The following is an 18,889-nucleotide window of genomic DNA, read 5'->3' on the forward strand; positions in this document are numbered from 1 at the left end:
TGTTTTGAAATAACAATTATGTGACCTCACCACCATCTTGATTAAGGCAACTATGTGGTATAAACCAATAAGTTGGCAACAACAGTTCTCTAAGGTATTTAACTTTAGGATGGGTATTTGTTTGATAAATTTTGTCCTATAAATAAAAATAATAGATGAGCACAAAATCATAAAACCTGAGTTAATGGAAGAGAGAGTTTTAAAGCAATGCATTTTATAAGATATAAAACTGTATCTACATGTACAAGTATTAAAAATTAAAGCTTTACAAGGTGGAGAATATAGGTAAACTTCTCTTTTACCTTTGCAATGTTCTTTACTGTACTACCTGAGCCAGCAGTAAAATTTGAGAAATAACATTAAAGAGGCAATGACAATCCAAGACGTCAATAAAAGACTAATAATTTTATTCCTCAATCTATCTATAAATCAGGTTTCATTTACTATATTCAGTAACTTTTTGCTCTATTTTAAAAAGGCTAAATAACAGGTCTTTTGGGTGTTAGATTTTTCTCAGAACAGCAACATCATGAATGAAGCAAAAATGTTTGTTCTTGAATATCCTCAAAATTTACAGGGTCTGAGCTCTTCACTGGGTTGATATATGCAGACATTCTTCTAGTAATATTACTAATTCTATTTCTCACTTCAAATAGAGGGCTATGGGCAGATATAACCTGCCTACAACCCAGAGCACTAGACCTAATGAATACATTTAAAAATGGTCAAGACAGAAGATACCACTAGAAGAAAAACCAAGTAGGGAAGAAAATGAGAGAATCTGTCTCCTTGAAGAAATCAGCCCAGGTAACCTCCTAGCTTCAGGCTGCTTGTCTCTGGTCAGGTTTTTGATGTCATACTCAGTGTCATCAACAGGGTATGACATCTCTAGTTGGGTCTTATAAATGAAATTACAATTTGGCTTTAGTGTGGAGCATCCTAGTTATCTGGCCCTGCCAGTGAATTGGGCATTGGGATAACACCCTCTTCTCCCTTGACCCTTGCCACGTGGGCAGTTGGGAGAGCTGTCTGGAAGTCATAGGAACAGGAGAGCTAGCCTTGCCACTCACTGGCCATAGCATGTGGGAAAGTAAGGCATGGTCTTCAACTGTGCAAAATAATGGAGCTTATAATGAAGGCACAGGTGAGCCAATCACAGATTTGTGAAAGCAGGAAAACTGGCTCACCCCCTTTCCAGCTATAGCACTTGTGAGAGTGAATCCGATGTCTTGAATGGACAGAAAGTATACCTGGCTCTAGATGCCTCAGTGAAGGTCAGCAGGCCCCAAGTCAATGAAAGCAGGATAGCTGTCTTGACCTCTTAGATGTGGCAACACTGGAGAGGGCTAGTCAGAGCTGTGCTGGAGAGATCCTTTAGGTGGTACTGTTGTTAGAGAGGCAGCAGGCTGACCAGCTCAGCTGATACCCAGAAACAGATTCAGGACTTTGAGCAATCCAACCTCAAAAGCTACGCCATATGTAAAATGTTGAAACATGTGGAAGGGCTTGTCTTGCTGATCCAAACTGCCAGATATGTACCACACAGAGCAACAGCAGGGTAACTGGGAGGAGGCCCAGATTGAAGACAGACTCATGGCAATGAACATTTGTAAGTGAAGATGTGTGTACAAAGGCAAATATTCTGGGGCACATTGTGACATGACAAGACATTTTATGTGCTTTGTTTTTTTTCATGGTGGGGGGAGTGAAATTACAATGTTAGAGAGGCAGATATGAATCATACTAGAGCTCATGATGTTTGAATCACAAAAAATTTATTAAAAGTTAAAAAAAAAACCAGAAAATATGGCTTAGAAAAGACCAACATAATTTAACGCCATGAGATAGGGTTTAGACAAGGTTTTGAATAAACTAAGATGGCAGAGATGTGTATCATTCTAGATAAAGGATGATAGAGGTTTGAGAAACAGATGAATGACCCGGATTGCAGGGAATAAAAGTGGAGTTAGGAATATGGAGAACGATATGAGAAGCTAAAGAGTTAGGGTGATAGCTATGAGAACCAAAACCTGAGAGATTCCCATCTTATGATGCACCAGGACAATGGACAAAGCAGTTTGGAAAGAGGACTATATATAATGTCAATACTTTCCTAAGATTTATCTATGAAAACATTACTAAGGCTTAAATCACACATCAAAACTCAAATCTAATAGTGGGAGATGTAAAGAGCTAACTCTTACCAATGGGCATGTCATCTGGACAAAAACTGAATCATATGGTCCTAAGAGATATCTACTGAGCCTTTCATCTACAGCCAAAGAATATACCATCTTTTTAGCACTTCATGGAGCCTTCTGTGAAACTGACCAAAAAGCAATCATGCAAGCCTCAACAGATTGATGAAAACTGAAATAACTCGCTGTATCTCATCATTCCACCATGGATTAAAGCTGGAATTCAAAACAACAAATATAACAGAAAGCCTACACACTCATGGAAACTGGCAACTGTGTACTCAATGATCAGTCAGTCAGGGAAAAATTAAAGAAAGGAATTAAAGACTTTCTAGAACTCAATGAATATTAAGGCCAACATAAAATTTAAGGGACACAAGGAAAGCAGTGCCAAGAGGACAGTTCATAGCACTAAGTGCCTCCATAAAGATATTGGAAAGATATCACACTAGGGACTCAAACTTTTTTAAAAAAGCAAACACACTGAAGAGGAGTATACTGGAGGAAACAAGCAAACTTAAGGCTGAAAGAAAGCAATTACAAAGAAATAGAAAAGTACAAAGAATCAATGAAATCAAGAGCTGGTTCTTTGAGAATATCAACAAGATAGACAAACCCATAACTAAACTAACTAAAATGCAGAGAGACAGTATCCACAGTACCAAAAGCAGAAATGAGAATGGAAACATAACAAAGGACAATAAGGAAATTAAAAAAACACAAGAGGTCTTTCTTTTAAAGCCTAGAATCACAAAAATAGAATATTTCAATTAAATGAATGATTTTCCAGACAGATGCCATTTACTAAAGTTAAATCAAGATCAGGCAACCTATTTCAATAGTCTGGTAAGGAAATAGAAACTGTCATTAAAACTCTCCCAATCAAACAAACGAAACAATTAACAACAACAACAACAACAACAACAACAACAACAACAACAAATAAAACTAAAAAAACTGAAAAAACAACAGCAAAAACCAAACAAGAGACAGATGGTTTTAGTCATAATTTGTCCAGGCTTTCAAAGCAGACCTAATACCAATATTCTTCAAACTATTCCACAAAATAGAAACAGAAGAAACATTGCCAACTCATTCTATGATGCCACAGTCTTCCTGATAGTTAAACCACACAAAAACTCAACATAGGAAGAAATTTCAGACCAATTTTTCTTATGAACACTGATGCAAAAATACTTAATAAAAGACTCCCACACTGGGTCTTCAGGTACATCTGTTTCCAATTATCTGAGGAACATCCAGATTGATTTCTAGAGTGCTTGAACCAATTTGCAATCCCACTAGCAATGGAGAAGTATTCCTATTTTCCACATCCTCACCAACATGTGCTATCAGCTGAGTTGTTGATATTAGCTATTCTGACCGGTGAAAGGTAGAATCTTGGGGTCATTTTGATTTGCATTTCCCTGATCACTAAGGACTTTGAACATTTCTCTTTTTTTTATTTTCTTTCTTTTTTTTTTTTATTAACTTGAGTATTTCTTATTTACATTTCGAATGTTATTCCCTTTCCTGGTTTCTGGGCAAACATCCCCCTAATCCCACCCCCTCCCCTTCCTTATGGGTGTTCCCCTCCCCATCCTCCCCCCATTGCCGCCCTCCCCCCAACAATCACATTCACTGGGGGTTCAGTCTTAGCAGGACCCAGGGCTTCCCCTTCCACTGGTGATCTTACTAGGATATTCATTGCTACCTATGAGGTCAGAGTCCAGGGTCAGTCCATGTATAGTCTTTAGGTAGTGGCTTAGTCCCTGGAAGCTCTAGTTGCTTGGTATTGTTGCTCATAAGGGGTCTCGAGCCCCTTCAAGCTCTTCCAGTTCTTTCTCTGAGACTTTTAAAATTTCTTTAAATGCTTCTGAGCCATTCAGGATTCCTCTGTTGTGAATCTACTGTTTAGTTCTGTTTAGTTTAGTTTTGATTGGGTTGTTTGGTTTCTTGGTGGGTAACTTCTTAAATTCTTTATATATTTTGGATATTAGCCCTCTATTGGATGTGGTGTTAGTGAAGATTTTTTCCCCAATCTGTGGGTTGCCAATTTGTCTTATTGATTATAACCTTTGCCTTACAGAAGCTTTCCAGTTTCTTGAGGTACCATTTATCATTTTTTGATCTCAAGCCATTGGAGTTCTGTTTAGTAAATTTTCCCCTGTGCCATGAGTTCGAGATTCTTTCACACATTCTGTTCTATTAGATTCAGTGTATGTTTTATGTTAAGGTCCTTGATCAGCTTGGAAATAGATCTACCTGAAGACACAACTCTTGGGCATATACCCAAAAGGTATCCCATAATTCCATAGAGGCATTCTGTTCATAGCAACCTTATTTGTGATAGCCAGAACTTGGAAACTACCCAGATGTCCCACAACAGAATAATGAGTACAAAAAATGTGTTTCACTTACCCAATGAACTACTACTCAGTTATTAAGAATGAGGACATCATGAGTTTTGTAGGCAAATGGATAGAACTAGAAAATATCATCTGGAATGAAGTAACTCACTAATATGTATGTGTGTAGTATGTATGTACTAGTTTATACTCATTAATAAATTGACATTGTACAAAAAAGTACTGAATACCCAGGATACAAATCACAGAACTCAAAAAGGCTACCCAGCCAAAGTGCCCAAGTGAGGATTCCTCAATCCTACTTAGGAGGGAGAAGAGAACAATCACAGGATGGGAGAAGGAAGGAGTGACTTGGGTGGGAAAGGGAACAGGGATGGGATAAGTGAACATGATTAGGAATTGTGGGGGAAGGACAGGACTGAAGTCCTGAGGGACAGTGGAAAGATTGTAAACAGGCAACCTGGGGAGATAGGAGGACCCTCTAGAATGTACCAGAGCCCTGGGAGTTGAGAGACTCTAAAGATGCAAAGGGAGGGACCTTAAATGAAATATCCTACAGTGTGGGCAGAGAGAACTTGTAGAGCCCACCTCCAATAGAAAGACAGAGCATTAAGTGGAGAGAGGGAATTACCATCCCACAGGCATAATCTCTAAACCATAATTGTTCCTGCCTGACAGAACTGCAGGGACAAAAAGGGAGAAGAGCCTAAGAAAAAGGAGGTCCCGTGACAAGACCAAATTGGGATCCAGCTCAGGGGAAGGCCCCAAGGTGTGGCATTATTACTGATTGTATGGTATACTTACAAACAGGGGACTATCATGACTTCCCCCTGAAAGGCCCATCAAGTAGCTGAAAGAGTCAGATGCAGTTACTTCCACAGAACCAATGGAGAGAAGTCAGGGACCCCTGCTGTTGAATTAGGGAAAAGCTGGAAGAAGCTGAGGAGGGTGATCTTAGAGAAAGACCAGCAGTCTCAACTAACCTAGAACATCAGGATCTATCAGACAATGAGCCACTAACCAGGCAGCATACACCAGCTGATATGAGGTCCCCAACACATATACAGTAGAGGTCTCTGGGCGTGTGTGTGTGTGTGTGTGTGTGTGTGTGTGTGTGTGTGTGTCTGAACTCAGTCAGAGAAGATGCTCCTAACCCTGGAGAAACCTGGATCGCCAGGGTGTAGGGAAGTAGGATAGAGTGGGATGGGGACATCCTCTTTTAAATGGGGGAAGGAGGTATGGGATGTAGAAGAGTCAGAGTATGCACTGGGAGGGGGATAAAGTCTGGGCTGCAAAAAAACATACATACATACATACATCACAAATTGAATGTAAAAATCACTTCAAAATGATCATCTACCATGATCAATGGGGTTCATCCCAAGGGAATACAGGTATGATTCAATATATGAAAATTCATCAATGTAATCCACCATATAAACAAATTGAAACAACCCCCCCCACATGATCTTCTTATTAGATGCTGACAATGCCTTTGACAAAATTGAACATTCCTTCCTATTAGAAGTTTTAGAGAGAGCAAGGTTTCTCCAGGGATCCAAGTTGCATACCTAAACATAATAAAAACAATTTATAGTAATCCAGATGCCAATATCAAATTACATAGAGAGAAACTTAAACAATTCTACAATCAGAGAAGGATGGTACCCATTCTATTCATATCTATTCTATATAGTATTTGAATTTCTAGCTAGAGTAATAAGACCACTAAAATAGATCAAGGGAATAAGAAATTGAAAGGAAGAAGTCAAATTATTGCTATTTGCAGATGATATAACAGTATTATATAGGTGACTCCAAAAATTCTACCAGAGAACTTCTACAGCTGATAAAAGCTTTCAGAAAAGTGGCTGGATTAAAAAGTCAACTATAAAATCTGTAGCCCTTCTTTATATACATGAAAAATGGTTTGACAAACCATCAAAATAATATCCTTTAGAATAGCCACAAATAATATGAAATAATCTTGTGTAACTCTAACCAAGTAAGTGAAAGACCTGTATGACAAGACTTTCAAGTCTCTGAACAAAGAAACTGAGGAAGATATCAGAGAATGGAAAGATCTCCCATGATCATGGACTAATTGGATTAACACAGTAAAAATGAAATGGCCATTTTATCAAAAGCAATTTGGTAAAGCAAAAGGAGATTCAATAAAATCCTCTTTAAAATTCCAGCAGGAACCTTTACAGACCTTGAAAAAGCAATTCTCAACTCTCATGTGGGAACAAACAAACAAAAAACAACCCAAAAGAATACTTTCAATAAAATAACATCTGTAGGCAATTTCATTCCTGATTTGAAGCTATACTATAGAGCAATAATAATAAAAGCTGCATAGTATTGGCATAAAGACAAAGAGGTTGATAAATGGAATAGGATCAGACCCAGAAATAAACTCACATAGGTATTTATACTTGACATTTGACAAAGATGTCTAAGCCATACCATGGAAAAAGGACAACACCTTTAACTAACGGTGCTTGTCTTACTGGCTGTCTTCATGCAGAAGAGTGCAAGAACATGCATATATATGACCCTGCACAAAACCCTAGTCCAAGTGGATCCAAAATCTCAATATAAAATTGAGCACAGTAAATCTAATAGAAGAGAAAGTGAGGATGTGCCTTAAACTCATTGGCTCAAGAGATGAAAACACCACCAATAACCGAGGAACTAAGATCACAAATAATTAAATGGGACCTCATTTAATTGAAAAGCTTTTGCATGGCTAAGGGTATGATCAATAGGACAAACCAAGTAACTCAATTAAAAAAATGGGGTACATAGGTAGACAGACAATTCTCAATTTTCTAATTGCCAAGAAGCACTTAAAGAAATGTTAAACATCCTTTGTTATCAGGAATATACAAATCTGATGCCAAGAAGTGCATGATATACCTGATATACCTGTCTCCTGAGAGGCTCTGCCAGAGCATGACAGATACAGAATTGAATGCTTGCAGACAACATTGAATTGAGAACAGGGTCTCCACTGGAAGAGTTAGAGAAAGGATTGAAGGAGATGAAGGGGTTTACAACCCAATAATAACAGCAATATCATCCACCCACAACTCCCAGGGACTAAACCACCATCTAAAGAGTGCACGTGAACAGACCCATGGCTCAGGCTACATATTTAACTTTGTTGGGCACCAAAGGGAGGAGAAGCCCTTGGTCCTGCCAAGGCTGGACCACCAGTGTAGGGAAATGTCAGGGCAGGGAGGCAGAAGGGTAGGGTGGTTGGGTAGGGCAAAGGGGTTAGCATTTTAAATTTAAATAAAAATTATCCAATAAAAATGAAGAAGAAAAAGGGAATATGCAAATCACAATTACTCTGAATTTTCATATTACCCCATCTAATGGCCAAAAAAAAAAAAAAAAAAAAAACCAAACCAAACCAAACCAAACCAAACAAACAAAAAACCGCAAATGCTGGCAAGGATGTGGCACAAGGGAAAACTATTCCATTGCTAGTGGGAGTGTAAAATTGTACGAAGATTTTGGAAAGCAGTGTGGCAATTTCTCAGAAAATTGGGAATAATTGTACCCCAAATCCTGTTATATCACTGCTCATGAACCCTGAAGATGCCCCACTATTCAACAGGGACCCTTGTTCAACTATGTACATATCATAATATGCAATAGCCAGAAACTGATAACAACCTAGATGTCCCTGAAAAATGGGTAAAGAAACTGCCTTATATCTGCATAATGGAATATACTGATCAATTAAAAACAAAGATACAATGAAATTTACAGGCAAATGGATGGAACTTGAGAATATCATCCTGAGGTACCCCAGGCCCAAAAAGACATGTTCAGTTTGTGGACAGTATATGTGGTCATTAGCCATGAAGTTCAGGATAGCCATGCTACAATCTAAAGACTCACAGAACCTGGGCACTAGAGAGTGCCCAAGGGAGGATGCAAGATTCTCATTCAGAAGGGGAAACAAAATAGTCATCAGAGACAAATGGAGAGGGGGAACTTGGAGGGAGATGAGGTGTGGAGCAGAAACAGGATGGTGATCAGGTGTCAGGAATGGGGGTGTTGGGGAATGATAGGAGTGGAGATGGAAATCTGTGGGAGGCATCTGTGTAGCCTGGGACTGGGGAGGATAAGTAGAATCTGTGGAGGGGATCCTAACTGAGATTTTACAAAAGGGGAATATAGAAATTGAAGTTGCCATCTCCTGTAGTCAGGTAGGACTTTCTGAAGAGGGAGGGGGACAGTAACCCACCAAAAAACCTTTAACCCAAAATTTGTCCTGTCTATAAATGTGTAGGGACAAAGATGGAGCAGAGATTGAAGGAATAGCCAACCAAAGACTGCCCCAACTTGAGACCCAATCCCTATGAGAGAACCAAACCTAGACACTATTAATGATACTCTGCTATGGTTGTAGACAGTAACCTAGCATAACTGTCTCCTGAGAGGCTTCATCTAACAGTGGTGGGAAACAGTTGCAGTGACCTACAGCCGAACATCAGGTAGAGCTACTGGAGTCTTTTGTAAGAGTGGGCAATAGAACTGAACGATCTTGACAGGACAAGGACACTTAAGAAGGCTTACAGAGTCAATTAACCTGGTCCCACTGGGGCTCACCAACCAAAGAGCCTGCAGGATCTGGCCCTATGCCCCCTAAACATTTGTAGCAAATGTGCAGCTTGTTCTTCATGTGGGTCCCCTAACAAGTGGAGCAGAGGCTGTCTCTGTCTCTTGTTCTGTGTCATTGGATCCTCTTACCCTACCTGGACTGCTTGATTGGACAGATCCAGAGAGGATATTCCTAGTGCTGCTGGGACTAGATGTCTCTAGGTGGGTTGGCACCCATGGTGCATCCCCTTCTCTCAGGAGAAGGGGAGCAAATAATGGGGGTATTTGTATTGGGCAGACTGGGAAATGGAAAGGGGGCAGCAAAGAAAAGGCTCTAAGGAAGTGCAATTTCTAGATGTCTGAGGATTTGGAAGCTAAGTAAGTTATGACAGTTTAAGAAAATGACTAAAGGTACATAAACGCAAGTTGTAAGAGTGGGGAAAATAATTAGAATATAAAAATAAATAAATAAACTTAAAAGAGATCTATGATGTTAAGAGTTCAGAGTTTCAATATATTAATCAATGGAGTCCTGATAAGCTAATAGTCTAGTCTTGGCAAATCAATTAAAGATGTTTCTCATTATGGTACAAATATCTGTCTGGTCTGTATATGTATATATGTCAAAATTCTGGTTAGAGAAAATAGTGTTTCAATTTTTAATCCCAAATCATTTATATTTGAGTCCTCAACCATTTACTATGCTGGGCTGAGTCTTCCTCAGCAGTTTACTGATCTCTCTCTGTCTCTGTTTCTTTATCTTTGTATCTCCCCCCACCCTTTAATTTATAAAAAATTATGTAAGTTTCAGGGAGTCTAAACTTGGGTCTACCTGTAACAGTAAAAACATACTCCATATAAATGCTCCTGTCATGTCAATCAACAACCTAAGTTCCTTGCCTTTTTTCTATTTCTGAGGTAGAAGCTCTTAATGTAAATTTCAAACAAACAGATCAGGTGACAAATAGCATTCAAACAAGGAAGCTTTCTTGGGATGAAAAGGCCATTGCAAAAAGCGAGCACAAGCTTTGTGCCTGTGAAACAGAAAGGCAGCAGAGTGGCAGCTGAAGTCTGTTACTGCTGTCTCTCTGGACTTAGATTCCTCCTTAAGGAGTACCTCCCTTCAGTGTCAGCTCAGTAGCTCTACCTCTCAAGAGACCCAGCCTCTAAATGATGCTAGGCTTCCAGTAAGAACTAATAACAAAAGGATGGAGAGATAGGTTAGGACCTGTGTACTAGATGCCAAGTGGCTAACAAAAGAATTGTTTGGCTTGTCAGCTCCCTGGAGCACCTTGGTGAGCACTGAAGAAAAGTCAGACTTAGGGGGAAGCTTGTTCCAGGCTATCAGACATGCCTGGTGACCTTGAGCCAAGAGACCAGAGGAGAAAAGCATTTGAGCCTCTAGAGTGTTGAGGAGAGGCTCACCCAGAAGGTTGTGATCTGATTGATGCTTCAGGTATCAGAAAATAAGCTATAATCAGAGATAACTGGCTAGCCTAGGGCTATAAGGACTCTTTCTGCTGCCATTCCTGAGACAGGCATTACAGTTGAGCTGGGCTTCCTGCCTCTTACATACAATAAAGAGATTGCTAACTCTGGAGTACTGACCTTTAATAGAACTACAGCCCTCCCCCCGTGCCTCTGAATTCCAGGACTCCAGTAGTAGTCCCCAGTCCTTCACCAGGCTGGCTCACTAGATTAGAGGTTCATGGAAAAGAAAGCATTGATCCTGATCTTTACCACAGCCTCCAGTTGGAGTAGGCTAAAGAGCCTGTGCCAAGACTTTCTCTTGATATCATCCAAGGGTAAACACAGTCAAAGCCTGTTCCAAATTCTGACTGGCAAAACAAAGTTCCTCTCAGTCTGCTGTAGACCCTTTCTGAAACTACTTTAAGGGCTCCCCTGCCCCCCAAACTGGGACATTTGCTTGCTGCTTGCTCAAAGAGCTACACTGCTTCAAGTCCATTGCCATCGCACAAGAAAAATTGGAAGCTCTACCACCCACTCAAGGATAGCTGAGATATATAGTCTTCCACAATGTGGCTTTTTGGATAACGCAATTATGATTGTTGCAGGAACCCAAATAGAATTGTCTATTGGAATTATTTTGGAAATTTCAACAATGGCAGTCAACATGTTATCTTTTCCTTTTATGAATCAGCATATGATTTAACTTTCTGTCATTGATACTGTATTGTACTGATTTGGGGTTTGCTTATTTCTTACATAACATGCACAGGATACCTATTTATGTCTTTTTTTTCTGATGGTTATAATTCAATACTGAGGTTTCTTCAAATTATTTAAGATGTCTAATATCAATTAAAATTTTAATGCCCTTCTGTGATATTTCATGGTAAACATTTACAATCATATAAACTCATTCATTTTTTAAACTTCCACATCTATCCAAAATGGAGCAGCGTTTTAAGTATATCTGACTATTTTAATTTTGACCCACAGTGTCTTTAAGAGTCAGAGGTTAATAAAAAGAACAAGTGTCTGTCCCCCCCTTTACATAAGCCATACATGCTAACAAGTGTACTTATTTCTGATTGGCTTTTTACCTTTAATTTCCAAATATTAAATAATCACACTGAATTCTGGTTTGTGAGAGAAAGGCAGTGCTCGGATACTTCCTGACTCTTAGAATAGGGTTAATGAGAGCATGAAAAAGGTCAGAGAAGGCTTAGAAAAAAGAAAATGAGAAAGAGAAAAAGCTGAGAGCTGGTATCAAAACTGGTTCTCCAATGTAACACCAGAGACAACCTGATGGCGAGAGGCAAGCACAGGAAACCAAACAACAGAAACCAAGACTACATGGCATCATCAGAGCCAAATTCTCCCACCAAAGCAAACACTGAATATCCAAACACCCAAGAAAAGCAAGATCTTGATTTAAAATCACATTTGATCATGATGATGGAGGACTTTAAGAAAGACATAAAGAACTACCTTAGACAAATGCAGGAAAACACAAGTAAGCAAGTAGAAGCCCTTAGAAAGGAAACACACAAAAAAAAAAATCCCTGAAAGAATTACAGGAGAACACAATCAAACAGGTGAAGGAATTGAAAATGGAAATAGAAACACTAAAGAAAGGGAGACAGCACTGGATATAGAAAACCAAAGGAAGAGACAAGGAGCCATAGATATAAGCATCACCAACAGAATACAAGAGATGGAAGAGAGAATCTCAGGAGAAGATTCCACAGAAATCATCGACACAACCATCGAAGATAATGTAAAGAGAAAAAGCTTCTGGCCCAAAACATACATGAAATCAAGGACACAATGAGAAGATCAAACATAAGTATAATAGCTATAGAAGAGAGTGAAGACTCCCAACTCAAAGGACCAGTAAATATCTTCAACAAAGAAGAAAATATCCCTAACCTAAAGAAAGATATGCCCATAAACATACAAGAGGCCTACAGAACTCCAAATAGATTGGACCAGAAAAGAAACTCCTCCCATCACATAATAGTCAAAACACCAAATGCACAAAACAAAGAAAGAATATTAAAAGTAGTAAGGGAAAAAGGTCAAGTAACATATAAAGGCAGACCTATGAGAATCACACGGGACTTCTCACCAGAGACTATGAAAGCCAGATCCTGGACAGATGTCATACAGACCCTAAGAGAACACAAATGCCAGCCCAGGTTACTGTATCCAGCAAAATTCTCAATTAACATAGATGGAGAAACCAACTTATTCTATGACAAAACCAAATTTACATAACATCTTTCTCAAATCCAGCCCTATAAAGGATAATAAATGGTAAAGCCCAACACAAGGATGCAAGCTATACCCTAGAAAAGGCAAAAAAATAATCCTTTTGCAACAAAACAAAGAGAAGACAAGCACACAAACATAATCTCACCTCCAAATAGATAACAGGAAGCAACAATCACTATTCCTTAATATCTCTCAACATCAATGGACTCAATTCCCCAATAAAAAGACACAGATTAACAAACTGGATACATAATGAGGACCCAATATTTTGCTGCCTACAGGAAACACACCTCAGAGACAAAGATAGACACTACCGCAGAGTAAAAGCCTGGAAAACAACTTTCCAAGCAAATGGTCTGAAGAAGCAAGCTGGAGTAGCCATTCTAATATCAAATAAAATTGATTTTCAACCAAAAGTCATCAAAAAAGATAAGGAAGGACGCTTCATATTCATCAAAGGAAAAATCCACCAAGATGAACTCTCAATCCTAAATATCTATATTCCAAATACAAGGGCACCTACATACGTAAAAGAAACCTTACTAAAGCTCAAAGCACACATTGCACCTCACACAATAATGGTAGGAGATTTCAACACCCCACTCTCATCAATGGACAGATCATGGAAACAGAAATTAAACAGAGACATAGACAGACTAACAGAAGTTATGGACCAAATGGACGTAACATATATTTATAGAACATTCTATCCTAAAACAAAAGGATATAATTTCTTCTCACCACCAAAATTGACCATATAATTGGGCACAAAACAGGCCTCAACAGATACAGAAAGATAGAAATAATGCCATGCATCCTATCAGACCACCAAAATTGGTTCTATATCTCCCCTTGGTTGCCCACCGTGCTTCCTTCCCTGGTGGGTCCCTAGTAGGTCTCCTTTTGCTTATATCTTTTGGCCCTTGGGCATTTCCTCATTTAACCAGCTTTACTAAACAACAGGTAGAAAATATGGCAGCAAAACCTATTCAGGTATATTATCATAGGCTAGCTATGGAGGATGCCTTTGATGAGGGCCAAGTTTACCTACACATCTCCTCCCAGCCCAGGCAAGGACCTTTTTGTCCTTGAGCCAAATGAGGCCAACATTCTTTTCTGCCTGTTGTCCTGATGCCTTTGCTGAAACATCAATGACTTGTCACTCTGCATGCTGAGCTGGACAGTCAATGATGAATAAGATAACAATATACTCACAAATAAAGGGCCTGAGAAAGGAGGGCCGTCATTAGCTGCTGCCTAATCCCATGATAGACCCTGGCCACGAGATTCTCTTGGCCATGTGACAAATATTGCTCCAACCTAAGACAGACGCAGTTCCTGAGGGGTTCATTCCAGGACATCACAGTCATTGGTCAGCTTTTCATTTGGTAATAAGGAAGAGAGAGATGTTGGGAGTGATGCCCTTAAAACCTTCCATTATTGATGTTAATACTAGAGTTAACTATGACTAGGTTCATGGAAAATCCTCAGCCAGCTGCAAAAGACAAATACAAATCTGGTGGTCAGGATAACTAGTGATATGACAAACTTGTGACCTTTCTGAGAAATACATCTGGTGGCTAAGTTGTCTAATGATATGACAAATTTGTGGTGATCAGGATGCCTAATGATATGACAAACTTGTGATCTTTCTGACATCCTGTTGACGTCAGCCAATTGCCTGACCACAGGAGCAGTGTCCTTGGCCTTCATAAATGTTTTCCACTTCCCCTCTCCCTTTGTTACCCCTACTATGGTATAAATTTCGCCTTGGGAAAAAATAAAATTTGTTGCCTTGATCAGACTCTTGCCTTGACATCCTTCTTCAGGTCTCCTGTCCCCCATTCTCTTCCAGGTACCCTCTGTACCCTCGTTGACTGTCCTGCAGGACAGAACAGTAGGCCTTGTCCCTGGATGTTTCTGATGTAGAAGTTATTTGGAGGAAGAGGCCTAACCTAGATGTTCCTGGTGCAACAGGCCACTGGTGGGTAGCCTTAGCATAAACAATGGAATTTATTGAGATGTGCAAGTCTCCCAGCAGTTGGTTGTGCCCTGCAGACAGGGCAGATAGGGGATTAGAGGCAGGGGATGGTTTAACTTGTATGCTTCCTGTTCAGCAGGTCTGATGAATGTGTTTGAAGAGGTGGCTGGACAATGGACCTTAATGAGGACAGAATGCTGCTAGAACAGCTGTGAAAACCAGAAGAATAGGTGCAGGTAAGGGATCTAACCTATATAATTCCAGTTAAGCAGGTCTAATGAAGGCAGATGTTTTCTTTCTTTTTTTCCTTTTCTTTTTCAATCAAATCTTTTATCATGAGACACATTGATTACTGAGAGCAGTAGCAAGTTCTGCTAAATAAAGGGATGCTGAGAAGTTACACTGAAACCTGTTTTTGTGAGTTTAATATTCAAGCAACCAAATTACTCTAGAAAAACCAAGGTCTAGATTTTACAAATAAAATGGACTGATTAGACAGCAGCTACTACAATGATAAAGCTACAGTTAGCTATCAACACTATCATAAATGTAAGAAGGATAAGTTTGAAGCAAAGTATAAACTAAATGGTCTCTGTTTCAAGTAAGAGGAAAGATTTTTCTGCAGTCTGGATTTACCCAGGCTCTTCCTTGGCAATCTTTATAATCTCCTTGGAGGCAGAGTAGCCTCAGTCTTCGGTGATCACACTGGACAGTATTAACTTTTTTTTTTTTAATTAACTTGAGTATTTCTTATATACATTTCGAGTGTTATTCCCTTTCCCGGTTTCCGGGCAAACATCCCCCTCCCTCCTCCCCTTTGTTATCGGTGTTCCCCTCCCCATCCTCCCCCCATTGCCGCCCTTCCCCCAACAATCTAGTTCACTGGGGGTTCAGTCTTAGCAGGACCCAGGGCTTCCCCTTCCACTGGTGCTCTTACTAGGATATTCATTGCTACCTATGAGGTCAGAGTCCAGGGTCAGTCCATGAACAGTCTTTAGGTAGTGGCTTAGTCCCTGGAAGCTCTGGTTGCTTGGCATTGTTGTTCATAAGGGGTCTCGAGCCCCTTCAAGCTCTCCCAGTTCTTTCTCTGATTCCTTCAACAGGGGTCCTATTCTCAGTTCAGTGGTTTGCTGCTGGCATTCGCCTCTGTGTTTGCTGTATTCTGGCTGTGTCTCTCAGGAGAGATCTACATCCGGCTCCTGTCGGTCTGCACTTCTTTGCTTCATCCATCTTGTCTAATTGGATGGCTGTATATGTATGGGCCACATGTGGGGCAGGCTCTGAATGGGTGTTCCTTCAGTCTCTGTTTTAATCTTTGCCTCTCTATTCCCTGCCAAGGGTATTCTTGTATCCCTTTTAAAGAAGGAGTGAAGCATTCACATTTTGATCATCCGTCTTGAGTTTCATTTGTTCTAGGCATCTAGGGTAATTCAAGCATTTGGGCTAATAGCCACTTATCAATGACAGTATTAACTCTTGATTGCCATACAGAACAGCATCAGCCTTCTACTATCAGACCCAAAAGATCCCAAAGACTTTCCTGTACTTTAGGAACTTGAGAGGTTGTCCTACATTAGTGAGGCCAAAGGGAAGAGTCAATTTCACAGTAAAATGGTTCTCCATCATTTAGAAAGTGTCTTGATGAGTCATGGAGAACTTATTCTCAGTAGCTAATATTATCACAATCCAGGCAGAATTATTTTTTAAAAGAATATAGGGCCACCCTTAGGAGCTGGCATGTGACTCTATCATAGGAAGCCTTTTTATAATTAAACAGAAGATATGAGGGCCATATAGGTTTTAAATAAACTTTACATGCTCTTTACATTCATGGTTTTAAATAAACTTTACATGTTTTAACTTGCTTAGAATAACCTTAAAGACATATGTGGAAGCCTAAAGGTTAACCCAATAAAATGTATTATATTGTATTTAGCATAATGATAAACCTTGTTTGATCACATTCTATAATTTGATTATTTATAAGGAAAATGACTATTAACTTATATGTCATATATTTAACTGTCTACAAGAGAGGAGGTTAGAATTTTTACTTTTAGGTTTGAGCCATAAATGTCACAATTATTGAAAGTAAACACTTTTATTACCAAAATAAAACTTCATATTATAAATGCAATGTAAAATTGTCTTTTATTTCCTCAGTTGAAGGGAGGAGATGAGAGCCATATCCAAGCTGTTTTCACAGAGTTCACACTGAGGACAGAAAGTTTCATTTTCTGTTTCATCTCTAGGCCTAGGCCTGTAAGCTTCTCGCCTCCATACAATACAATCTTTCAAGCTGCTTGAATCAGTCTAACTTTTGTTAACTTATGCTGGAGTTGCTCTAGATAGCCTCATACCAACTCTGTCAATATGTTCTAATCGTCTGTCTCCTCATTCTCTGGCTCATTCTTCCTTCCTGTTTCCTCCTTATTCTCTCAGCAAACTCTCTCTGTAAAACTATTCAAGTAAAACTGCCATCTCTCTAACTATTATCTATCTATCTATCTATCTATCTATCTATCTATCTATCTATCTATCTATCTACCTACATACCTACCTATCAACCTACCTATCTCTTGCTCTTCTTTGCTCTCTTCAGTCACCTTTCTTTCTTGTGCTGTTCATGTGAGAGTTGCGCATATCCTATCTATGACTCATTCTGTCAAATCTTTCTCTGACTCATTACTTTGTCTGCTTCTTGATTTTACATCATTATCAAACATGGCTGCTTCTTTCTAAAAGTTAAGGTTACTTTCATTTTATTGAATTAAATATATGTATTATGGGTGTGTCTGCATTCCAGTCAGAGAGATTAAAAGTCTGTCACTCCAGCCAGATCACACAGACCTAGAAAAATTTTGGATATGAATCCTTACCAGAGCAGCCACGATTCTGGATTAAATTTCTTCTACAGTGCAGCCCTCAGAGACACTGAGAAACTTATTTTTTGATCCTTTCATACTGCCTCATTACAGAATATCAGAGTTTATTGCATGTTTCAGTTTATACAACTAACTAAAGTTTAACAAAATCAGCAAAGACTAAGAGGCCAGACTTACTTTCTTAAGTCAGTGTCTGTTGGCCTGGATAGACCTTAGGTAGTGATACTATATAGTCCTCTTTCCAAACTGCTTTGTCCATTGTCCTGGTGCATCATAAGACAGGAATCTCTCAGTTTTTGGTTCTCATAGCTATCACCCTAACTCTTTAGCTTATCATATCCTTCTCCACATTCCTAACTCCACTTTTATTCCCTTGTAATCTAGGTTATTCACCTGTTTCTCAAACTTCTATCATCCTTCATCTAGAACAAGACGGAACTCTGCCACCTTAGTCTATGTCAAAACCTTGTCTAGACACTATCTCATGGCATTAAATTATATTGATCTTTTCTGAGCCACATTTTCTGATTATTTTTTTAACTTTTAATGTAATTTTTGTGATTGAAACATGAGCTCCAGCCCCCTTCATATTTGCCTCCTGATATTATAATTACATATCCTCCTCAAAAAAAAATAAGCTTGGAAAAAGTGTCATGTCACAATGTGCCCCAGAATATTTGCCTTTGTACACACATCTTCACTTGCAAATATTCATTGTAATGAGTCTGTCTTCAATCTAGACCTCATCCCAGTTATCCTGTTGTTGCTCTGTGTTGTCTACATCCTGTTGTTTGGATCAGCAAGAGGAGCCCTCCTCATGATTTAACATTTCACATATGGTGCAGCTTTTGAGGTTGGCTAACTCAAAGTTGTGGATCTATTCCTGGGTAGCACCTGAGATGGTCAGGCTGCTGCCTCTCCAACAAGAATACCAGCAGTAGAATCTCTCCAGCACAGCTCTGACTGCCCTCCCCAGTGTTGCCACATGCATGAGGCCAGGACAGCTCTCCTACTCATGTACTTGAGGCCTGCTCACCTCCACCAAGGCATCCAGAGCCAGCTATGATTTCTGTTTATTCCAAACATGGGGCCCAT

The sequence above is a fragment of the Rattus norvegicus genome, chromosome 8 (assembly GCF_036323735.1).
Source record: "Rattus norvegicus strain BN/NHsdMcwi chromosome 8, GRCr8, whole genome shotgun sequence".
Classification (NCBI taxonomy): Eukaryota; Metazoa; Chordata; class Mammalia; order Rodentia; family Muridae; genus Rattus; species Rattus norvegicus.